Genomic DNA, 10,597 nt, shown 5'->3' with positions numbered 1-10,597 from the left:
CTCCGAAGGGCATAAGCTATTGACGCCGGTGAAGTGACGGATAACACACACTGTCACAACAGCCCGGGGTACGACGCGCTGGCCGCTCATCAGTCAGACACACAGATACCGCAGCGGCGGCACCGGTGACATTAGAATAACAACCGAAAAGGCCACATCATAAAATATCCCTTATTGGACGCCTGTAAGATATGCCTTAAATGTCCACCATGACATATTGGTGAAGGTGGATTCGCGGTGCTCGGATGCTGTAAGCGAAACAAAGGTACAGTGACGATTTTTTCACCCACCTTTGTCATCTCACGACAGATGCTGTGGTGGTGCGGTGATTCTCCTTTTCACGTTTTGGACTGTGGTCCCCCTTCTCTCTCTCTCTCTCTCTCTCTCTCTCTCTCTCTCTCTCTCTCTCTCTCTCTCTCACACACACACACACACACACACACACACCGGCGAGGAATCACCGGTCACCTTTTCTCAGTCTTCTCCGTCAAGGTAATAGAAGCATTAAACTCGCGCGGTGTGGAAGCGTCGGTCCCGTGGGTTCGGTCCCGTGGGTTCGGTCCTGTGGGTTCGGTCCCGTGGGTTCGGTCCCGTGGGTTCGGTTCCGTGGTTCGGTCCCGGGGGTTCGGTCCCGTGGGTTCGGTCCCACGCGTCTCTCTCTGTCGCAGTCGGCAGGTCATCAATGATGTGAGATCCTCGCGCACTAACGGGACGGTCATTCACGACCGCTTTTCTTCAACAGCCAACGCGCGCGCGCCGTGGTGATCTGATACAACGTAACGAACACGCACGCACGCACGCACACACACACACACACACACACACACACACACACACACACACACACACACACACATTCAATAGGATGCTGTATGACACAAATGCTAGACAATACAGTTAGGCCTATTGAGAAGGCTTTTTATTTAGGCTGTAATAATTAGGTTAAATAGGCTGAGTCATCACAAAGACCTACCTATGTTAATGTCATATTCACATATAATTAATAAGTAACTAATATATTAATAAGCAATTAGGTTATACGTTAATGTGCCATTCAGTGACATAGGCATACTACTTTGTCTGAATATGGCCAAAGTGGGGAACCGTTGGTTCGGACAAAGACCCAAGAGCGCTTGATTAATCCGCGCTGCCGCGCCGGGTTATCGACCGGCGCGTTGATCCGCAGTCCATCTTCAGCGTGTTTAACACGTCACCCTAGTTTGTTCTCGTCGATTTCCCGCGGAAAGTCTGGCGATGGAGGTCATTCTTGCTGAATTGATATTTTTTTTCTCACGAAATTGATCTCTTTTGTTCAACCGTCCTTCCCTCGAAAGTGGCCCATGCTTTATTTGATTAAAGAATAACAGGATTGATTTTTTTCTCGCGTTTATGATTTATGGTTATCGATTGAAGAAGCTGCAATGACTAACCTGGGTCAATATTCTCATTTTTCATATGTAAAAGTACAACTAGGCTACAGCAAATCTGTACAACCGGCTGTTCGTCAATAGCTTTTGTTCCCAGTAGCCTACTATGAATTAGGGCATTCGTTTCTTTCCTATAGGCCTGACTAGGCTATCAAAAACAATGTGGCATTGTGTCCGGTGTGTCAGTTGCCTATTTTCTCACACTAGGGCATCTCTGTCCCTCATAGGTGCCCAGAGCAGGAGAAGCGTTGAGGGCCGGGGACCGGAACAGCTGTTTTCAAACGTAGCCTATACGCTACTGATGTTTACCCTTTTTCCTGGTTTTACTTTCCTTTTTTGATAGGTTCCTACGGGGGGGGGACTGAATGTACGTGGGGGGGGGGACTGAATGTACGTGGGGGGGGGGGGACTGAATGTACGGGGGGGGGGGGGACTGAATGTACAGGGGGGGGGGGGGACTGAATGTACGTGGTGGGGGGGGGACTGAATGTACGTGGGGGGGGGGGGACTGAATGTACGTGGGGGGGGGGACTGAATGTACGTGGGGGGGGGGACTGAATGTACGTGGGGGGGGGGGGGGGGACTGAATAATTCACTTTATTTCCGTGGGGCTGATGAGCCTCCCTCAACTTAACTGAGGGAGTTTGTCATCGCTATCACTCACCACTGCCCCCCCGACACACACACACACTCACACACACACTCACACACACACTCACACACACACTCACACACCACCACAAGACCCACCCCATCCACCTCCTCTCACCCCCCATCTCCCCTTTGCTGTTGTTCCAGAGGTACAGCCGGGGCTGGGAGGGTGCTTGGGTTTCAGCTCCTGCCTCTTCTGTCCTGTGTGTGTTAGAGAGTGTGTGTGTGTGTGTGTTAGAAAGAGCGAGAGAGAGTGTGTGTGTGTGTATGAGTGTGTGTGTGCGTCAGTGTGTGTGTGAGTGTATGAGTGTGTGTGCGTGAGTGTGTGTGTGTGTGTATGAGTGTGTGTGTGCGTCAGTGTGTGTGTGAGTGTATGAGTGTGTGTGCGTGAGTGTGTGTGTGAGTGTGTGCGTGAGTGTGCGTGAGTGTGTGTGTGTGAGAGTGTGTGTGTATGTGTGAGTGAGTGTGTGTGTGTGTGTGTGTGTGCGTGAGTGTGTGGGTGTGTGAGTGTATGAGTCTGTGTGTGTGAGTGTGTGTGAGTGAGTGAGTGTGTGTGAGTGTATGAGTGTGTGTGTGTGAGTGTATGAGTGTGTGTGCGTGAGTGTATGAGTGTGTGTGAGTGTATGAGTGTGTGCGCGTGAGTGTGTGTGAGTGTATGAGTGTGTGTGCGTGTGTGTGTGTGAATGTATGAGTGCGTGAGTGTATGAGTGTGTGTGCGTGAGTATGTGTGTGTGAGTGTATGAGTGTGTGTGCGTGAGTGTGTGTGAGTGTGTATGCGTCAGTGTGTGTGTGAGTGAGTGTGTGTGTGAGTGTATGAGTGTGTGTGCGTGAGTGTGTGTGTGTGTGCGTCAGTGTGTGTGTGCGTGTGTGTGTGTGTGTTCCTCTCAGAGAAACCCTGCACTCTGGCAGGATCAGATGTCTCGTGGAAGGGCTCTCTCTCAGAGCGCTCCTTTACCCAGAGAGCCCGGCGTCGGAGGAGAGGTGAGACTTCTCTGAATAAACAGAATAAATTAACCGCTCCCCTGTGGTGTGTGTGTGTGTGTGTGTGTGTGTGTGTGTGTGTGTGTGTGCGTGTGTGTGTGGGTGTGTGTGTGTGTGTTTGAGCATGCTTGTGTGCAACAATAGGCCAACACTTCTACCTACCGTAATATACAAAGCAGATATACTGTCCAACATTTGCATACAGTAGTTTTCTATCGTGTGTGTGTGTGTGTGTGTGTGTGTGCGTGTGTGTGTGTACAGTATGTCTGTGTGTGTGTGCGCGTGCACGCCCAGGACAATGACACATGAGAGCCACGTCACAACAGGCCCTGTAAGTGGAGCAGATCCGTACAGTAGAGGGAGAGAGGGAGAGACTGAGGGGGAGACAGAGGGAGAGACAGAGGGAGAGAGGGAGAGACTGAGGGAGAGAGGGAGAGACTGAGGGAGAGACTGAGGGAGAGACTGAGGGAGAGACTGAGGGAGAGAGGGAGAGACTGAGGGGGAGACAGAGGGGGAGACAGAGGGGGAGACAGAGGGGGAGACTGAGGGAGAGACTGAGGGAGAGAGGGAGAGACTGAGGGGGAGACTGAGGGAGAGACTGAGGGGGAGACAGAGGGAGACAGAGGGAGAGACTGAGGGGGAGACAGAGGGAGACAGAGGGAGACAGAGGGAGAGACTGAGGGGGAGACAGAGGGAGAGACTGAGGGAGAGACTGAGGGAGAGACTGAGGGAGAGACTGAGGGGGAGACAGAGGGAGAGACTGAGGGAGAGAGGGAGAGACTGAGGGAGAGAGGGAGAGACTGAGGGAGAGAAAGAGAGACTGAGGGAGAGAGTGAAGAAGAGAGCGGGGGAGAGAGAAAGAGAGACTGAGGGAGAGAGGGAGAGACAGGGAGAGAGGGAGAGACTGAGAGAGAGAGGGAGAGACTGAGGGAGAGAAAGAGAGACTGAGAGAGAGAAAGAGAGACAGGGGGAGAGTGAAGAAGAGAGCGAGGGAGAGAGACTTGGAGAAAGAGAGGGTAGGAGGGAGGAAGGGAGGGATTGCCTCTATGCTATGGCGACACAGTACACCCTTGTAACCTGCTTGCTGGGTTCAAAGGTCACCACCAACAGGCCAACATGTGAATGCAGATCTGTGTTCTGATCTAACAGACTTCTGAGTGATCACTTTCTCCCCAAACAGAGGACTAGTAGTATTAACAGGTAATTACCATGTTACCGTAATGGAAACTCACAGTTGCTCTCCGGTTCCCAAGGGGGCGTTACCGACGGGCGCAGATCAAAATGCCTCTGGACGCAATTGGATAGACCTGCAACCAATCAGGGAAAAGGCCTCTACGCCACTCTGTTCTGTCATCTTATTAAACCCGCCCCATATTAGATAAACGGTTGTTGTTGTTGTTGTTCTTGGTTTGGGTTTGTTGTTATTGTCCTCTACCCCCAGGCTCAGGGCCGAGGGGCTATCCGTTTCGTCACCGTTTCGTCATCCAAAACCGGCAGGCCACGCATTCCATTGGGTGTCCGGTGTGTCGGACAGTCCTGGATGACGTGGTCTGCGGTTTGTTCCTCAGCGCCACACTCGCACGCCGCACGGGATACCAAGCCCCGTCTGGGCATCGATGAGCGGAAGCGTCCGACGCCGGTCCGCCGGTCCGGAGGCGGTTAAGCCCCACCCACGCATAAACGGTTGTGATTGGTATGAACCAATCTGGGTTCGAGTGGATTCAGTCAGAACGGTTGGATGTCCAGACTGATCTGCGGAGTGAAACAGAACGTGAGCTCAGAGATCAGGCTGGCGACGCCAGGCTCACAGCGCAGGGCGAGGGGGAATGTTTTCGGTGGCGCGCGTTTGTTTATATATTCGTTTGTTTATTGGTTTGTTCATCAAGATCAAGATCAAATTTATTTTTCCACAAATGGAAAATCTAGCTAGGGCTTTCACCCATGCTGTAGCCACAAAAAGACAAGCATTCACATTTAATACAGATAATACAAATATGTTGGTATATAAAAGTGTCCCAGTGGCCCCTGGGTGAAACTGTTTTTGTGCGTGGCGACGTGGCGACGCACCAAAGATAGCAAATGTTCGGTTGTCACTCCCTCCCTCCCTCTTTCCCTCCCTTCCTCCGTTGTGTTGTTGACCTGCAGTTCTATGTTGCCACCACAAGAGGCAGTGGTCCCAGAACACCAAAACAAAAACACTATGACACCACACACTTCCCTGATCTTTGGTAGTATAGTGGTTAGGGCGTCTGCCTCTCATGCTGAAGGTTGTGGGTTCAAGCCACAGTGTGGACAACATTTTGTCACTGGATGTTATAGAAGCTATGTAGGGACCGGAACAGCTGTTTTCAAACGTAGCCTATACGCTAGTACTGATGTTTTACCCTTTTTACTTGTTTTACTTTCCTTTTTTGATAGGTTCCTACGGGGGGGGGGGGGGGACTGAATGTACGTGGGGGGGGGGGGGGGGGGCTGAATGTACGTGGGGGGGACGACTGAATGTACGTGGGGGGGGGGGGGGGGACTGAATAATTCACTTTATTTCCGTGGGGCTGATGAGCCTCCCTCAACTTAACTGAGGGAGTTTGTCATCGCTATCACTCACCACTGCCCCCCCCCCCCCGACACTCACATACACTCACACACCCACACACACACTCACACACCCACACACACACACACAAATAAAGCTTTGATTGATTGATTGATTGATTGTAAAAATGCAGTTACCTGGTGGTGCGATGTCAGTTATTGAATTTATGTGCAGTAATTGAACATTTGAAATACTCCTGTTTTGAAATGATACCTACAGGCCTCAGGCCGCTCGGTGGCGTAGTGGGTTAAGCATCTGACTCTCACACTGGACGCCAGGGTTCGGTTCCTGGTTGGGGATGTCAAGAACAATGGCATTCTAGGTTCTAGCCTGGACTAGGGAAAACTCCCAATTCTTCAATCAATCAATCAATCAATCAATCAATCAAAGCTTTATTTATACAGCGCATTTCATACCCAGAGGCAACACAATGCGCTTTACAGAGAACAAGGGAGGTGGGCATACGACCCACTCTCTACATATTCCAGAGGGAAGCAAAAAAACAGTATCACCCGGGGGCCAGATAAGTGAGCTGTAAAAATTCTTCCCTGACCCAAGGCGATCGAGCAAGCTCCTGGAGTATGTTTGTCTACCGGCTAAGAACATTTATAAAGCAATAAATAACATTAAATTACATTTCAGAGTAAGAGAGGCTAAAAAAGCATCATAGGAGAGACATGGCCAATTCTTTCCTTTCCTTTCTCTTCTTTTCCTTCCCTTATGCCCTGACCCAGTTGGTTTTATTAGTGTCTTTTTCGACTGATAGATCTTGGGACACTAGAACAGCTATTATGGCACAAAAACCATCACCCCCTCCCCCCATTCAGAATGTACCGTTGGTGTAAGTCCCACCACCAGCTCTCCCAGACTCCACCCCTGGGCGGACCAACCACCTCCAGTCCAGGGACCAGAGCAGTGTGCATGACTCTGCCCCCGCTCTCTGAAACCTGAACCGTCTCACATTGAGCCTTTTCTGTAGGGACAGAATCCACATAGCCTCTCAGGTTTTGGTAATAGTTCACTCTTAGACTGGAAGGGCATGGTGCATGTTATTGTTGTGTCCTGTCCTGTCTTATGAATGTCTCCCATTGTCTGTTTTTTTTTATTCTCTTTGATCATAGAAAAATCAAAACTATGAATTGTTTAAAGACACCTGTACCGATTCGGCCGGGGGTCCGCCAGCTCGTCCATCGGGGACCTGCTGTAGGTCCGCTAGCCTTGTGTTATCTGGGTTCATCCCTTACCTTTGTCCAGAAATAGGTTGAACCAATTGCAGCAAAATAGCTAACGTTACAGGAATCATCAGTGTAACTGCTTTAGCCACTGACCGCTACCATTAATGTTATTGAAGCTGCTGCTAGTTGTTGAGCTCATGAGCTAACTGGCTATCCCGCTCTTATTGTGCTGGATTAGCATTAGAAGCATTGGAACTGATGTGTCCAGGTGACAAGACTTATCTTAATTTATCAGACATTATTTCATGTCATTTCAATTCACAGCTATTTCAGTGGCATGCCTAGCTTCCGTCCTACCAGTCCTGAACAGAAACAAGCCAGCCTCGCACATAAGCCAGGCTGGACCGGGCCTGGTTTTGCTTCCCTCTGGAATATGTAGGGGTGGGACCTATGCACCTACATCTGACTATGGCTCTGAGGCTCGTTCCATTGTGTCTCATATGAATGGCTGTGACATATAGGCCTGTAAGAATGTGTAAGAAGGACACATGCTTTGATTGTCCTTCCGGCCTCACAAAGTCACCCTTCAGATTACTGTTCATTCTTTATGAGCCTGTCTGCCAAGTGCTTACTGTGCTTTGTTATATGATTCACTTGAATATCATATTAGAGACTACAGGGATAGCTAACACATAATGGACTACTATGTAAGCAACATCTCTGTAACTATTTATCTAATGTACTGATAGTGGTGTCTTTCCTATGAAGTATCTAGTGTCATGTTTATTGCTCTGGGAATGTTCTTAGTCAATGGACAACCATTTCCCAGGAGCTTGCTCAATCGTCTCGTTGAGAGGGGTCAGGGAAGAATTTTTACAGCTCACTTTTCTAGCCCCTGGGTGAACAGTTTTTTTGCAAGGCAAGGTAAGGCAAGTGTATTTGTAGAGCACATTTCAGCAACAGGGCAATTCAAAGTGCTTTACAAGAGACATTAAAAGCATCAAGACAAAGTGGAACACATAAAAGGTCATATAAAACGATATGCAAAAAAGGACACTCTTTTCTTTATCACATACTGAAACCTGGGATGTGATCCACTTTCTTAGTGAGGACTCGAGCAGCAGCTGTCTGATCGACCTACTCCCACACCCCCCCCCCCATTGCTCTCTGTAAAGCCCATTGTGTTGCCTTTGTGTATGTATGTGCTAATAAAGTTTGATTTGATTTAGGGATTGGTTGGCTCCATAGAAGTTGACACAAGTTTATGAGTGACTTTACAATTCCCATATCAGCTCCTCCGGGAGATTATTAATCTCATTGTATCTTATCAATGGCAAACAAACTTTGTGTTAGCCAATGGCCTGCTCGAATCGATAAACTGCCATTTAAATTATACAGTAGACCTATATCTTAGCAGATAAAACACGTAGTCCACAGCACAGAAGGCACACACAGCTGTTCCTTCATCCCATAAAGCCTTGTTCTATTTCTGTGTAAACACAACTTACTTCAATTTAATATATTTTAGATACCCCAGTAGGTATCTAAACCCTGGGGAGAACATCCGCAGTGATGACAGCGTCCCAAGTGGGAATCGAACCCCAGACCTTCTTGCTGTGAGGCGACAGTGCAAAGAACCGTTCACAGTTGGATCACAATGGTTGATGCTAGAATGGATCGTCCGGAGGGAGGAGGGGGCGGGAACTGTGCTACACGTCATCAAATGCAGACAGTGGAATAGGCTCTGTGCACCAGCTTCACTACTTCCTGAAAGTCACTTGGCTTCTTTATTTCCTGTCCAATATGATTGGATTAAGTGATTAATCAGGTGTGCCCTGGGTCTTCCGCACACCTGATTAAAATCACTTAAGCCAATCATATAGCAGCCAGGAGGCGCGCGGGCAGCGAGCATTGAGCAAATCCCCTGCTCGCCCGTGAGCCTCGAGGCCAGCGTGCCAGACCAGGGGTACTGCGATATCCGCTCACTGAGCGCCGTCCGAGTAGCTCCACTAGTGGGTCCAGTTTCGGAAATCAGCCTGACCCCAGTGTCCACGTCTGGCCCAGTAGCTGCCTAGTGCTGCGATTGGTTGATGTGTAGCGGAGTCTCCGCCCCCCTCCCTCCGGACGATCCATTCTAGCATCAACCAATCAGAATATCATGTACTTATGTGCATAGTAGAAGCGTGAAAAGAAGAGAGCAGAGGTTTGAATTAGTGTTCTGGTGAAAGTTGACAGAAAATTGACAGATCAGATTTATTTTTTATTTTTATGTGCTCATTGTCCTTAGATGTAGGGACTTTGAGTGTGTCATAGATGTTATCTCATACAGCTCGCCTACTCTGAGTCTCAATCATGGAAGTAGGTTATAATTAAGCAATAAACCACGAGAGGCCGTGTGTTTTTATAGGGGGCGTTGTTAGAACTAAAACCCCCCCTAGCTGTTATAAAATCACTATGGCCCAGTCCCAATGTCCACCCTTGCAGACTCGCAGACTTAAGAGCGCGCTCCCGCGAAGTCCGCGAGGGCTTAGGGGTGTCCCAAGTCAACTCGGCAAGTGCGCGAGGGCTCTCCGGCAGCCATTTTGAGCCCTTTATGGCCCCTTCCCGTATAGCCCAAGGGAATTACCCACAGTTCATAGCGTCGTGACGTGAAACACGGGGCTACCTGAAGAACAGCCAATAAACAAGCACGGACAGATCAACCAACCGTAACGTTCACGTTACAGAACAAAATATGTTTTCATGTTTTCAGCTGGACTTGCTTATCTGCACAAGTAGCCTTATAATTATTTTGGTTTCATTATTTTTAAGTATGGGTTATTAACCCCATGGGTTTGTATAATGTGATTTGTTTAAAAATATGTAGGCTATGGTTATAATTTACATCGATTTCTGTTGCTCTAAATCATATGATTGCCCAGTTAAAAGCAGTATGACATTAATTACCCATTTCGGTGCAATGTTCTTTGAATTGAGATTTCCAACATGAATATGGAAAGAGTTGTGAGGTGCAGGAATGTGTATACATAATATATTATCATTCTTAAGTTAATACTTTTGGATTCATCACAAACAAGAATCAAAGGCAGTAATGTAGTTCGCATATGACCACAAAATGAAATGATTTCAAGTTGAACACATGTTTTGAGGGTAACACAGAGAGTTCTGATAATGTAAAGGGGATTTGACTCAGCCAAAATTAATTAAAGGCCTACAAGAAAAACATGTACAATTTAAAAATTGATTTACAAAAAAGCCCCACGCCCACAATAGTAAGAAATATGTTTTCACGTCAATGTAATGTGATGTCACAAGTGCTGTCCCATTCCTTTTTATACCAATTCGAGCCCTTGCAGCCTCTCACACTCACCACTTTACCAGGTGACGTCAATAAGTCTGCGAGGGCTCAGGGCTTGAGGGTTTAGGGGGGACATTGGGACTGGGCCTATAACACACGGCCTCTCGTGGTTTATTGCTTTTATACAACGGTTACTACATCTATTAGTGTAAAATAAACACACAGCAATGTACAATATTAAGATTTATTCATAACGAAGCATCATTCCCTCAATTCCGCCGAGCAAAATAGTTCCCCTAACAAAAGGGTTGCCAAGCAACAACAACAACTACAATGCATTGGATCAAATGGGAGGCGCATTAATACTGAAAATGGAATGATATGCGGTCCCAGGTGTGTGTTACAAAGTATTTGAACACGGCTTCCAGCCAATCAGAATCAAGAACCAGAACTAACCGTTGTATAAGGTCTC

This window comes from Borostomias antarcticus, assembly GCF_949987555.1.
Source record: "Borostomias antarcticus genome assembly, chromosome: 17".
NCBI classification, from domain to species: Eukaryota; Metazoa; Chordata; class Actinopteri; order Stomiiformes; family Stomiidae; genus Borostomias; species Borostomias antarcticus.
Note: the sequence above shows the minus strand (reverse complement) of the source record.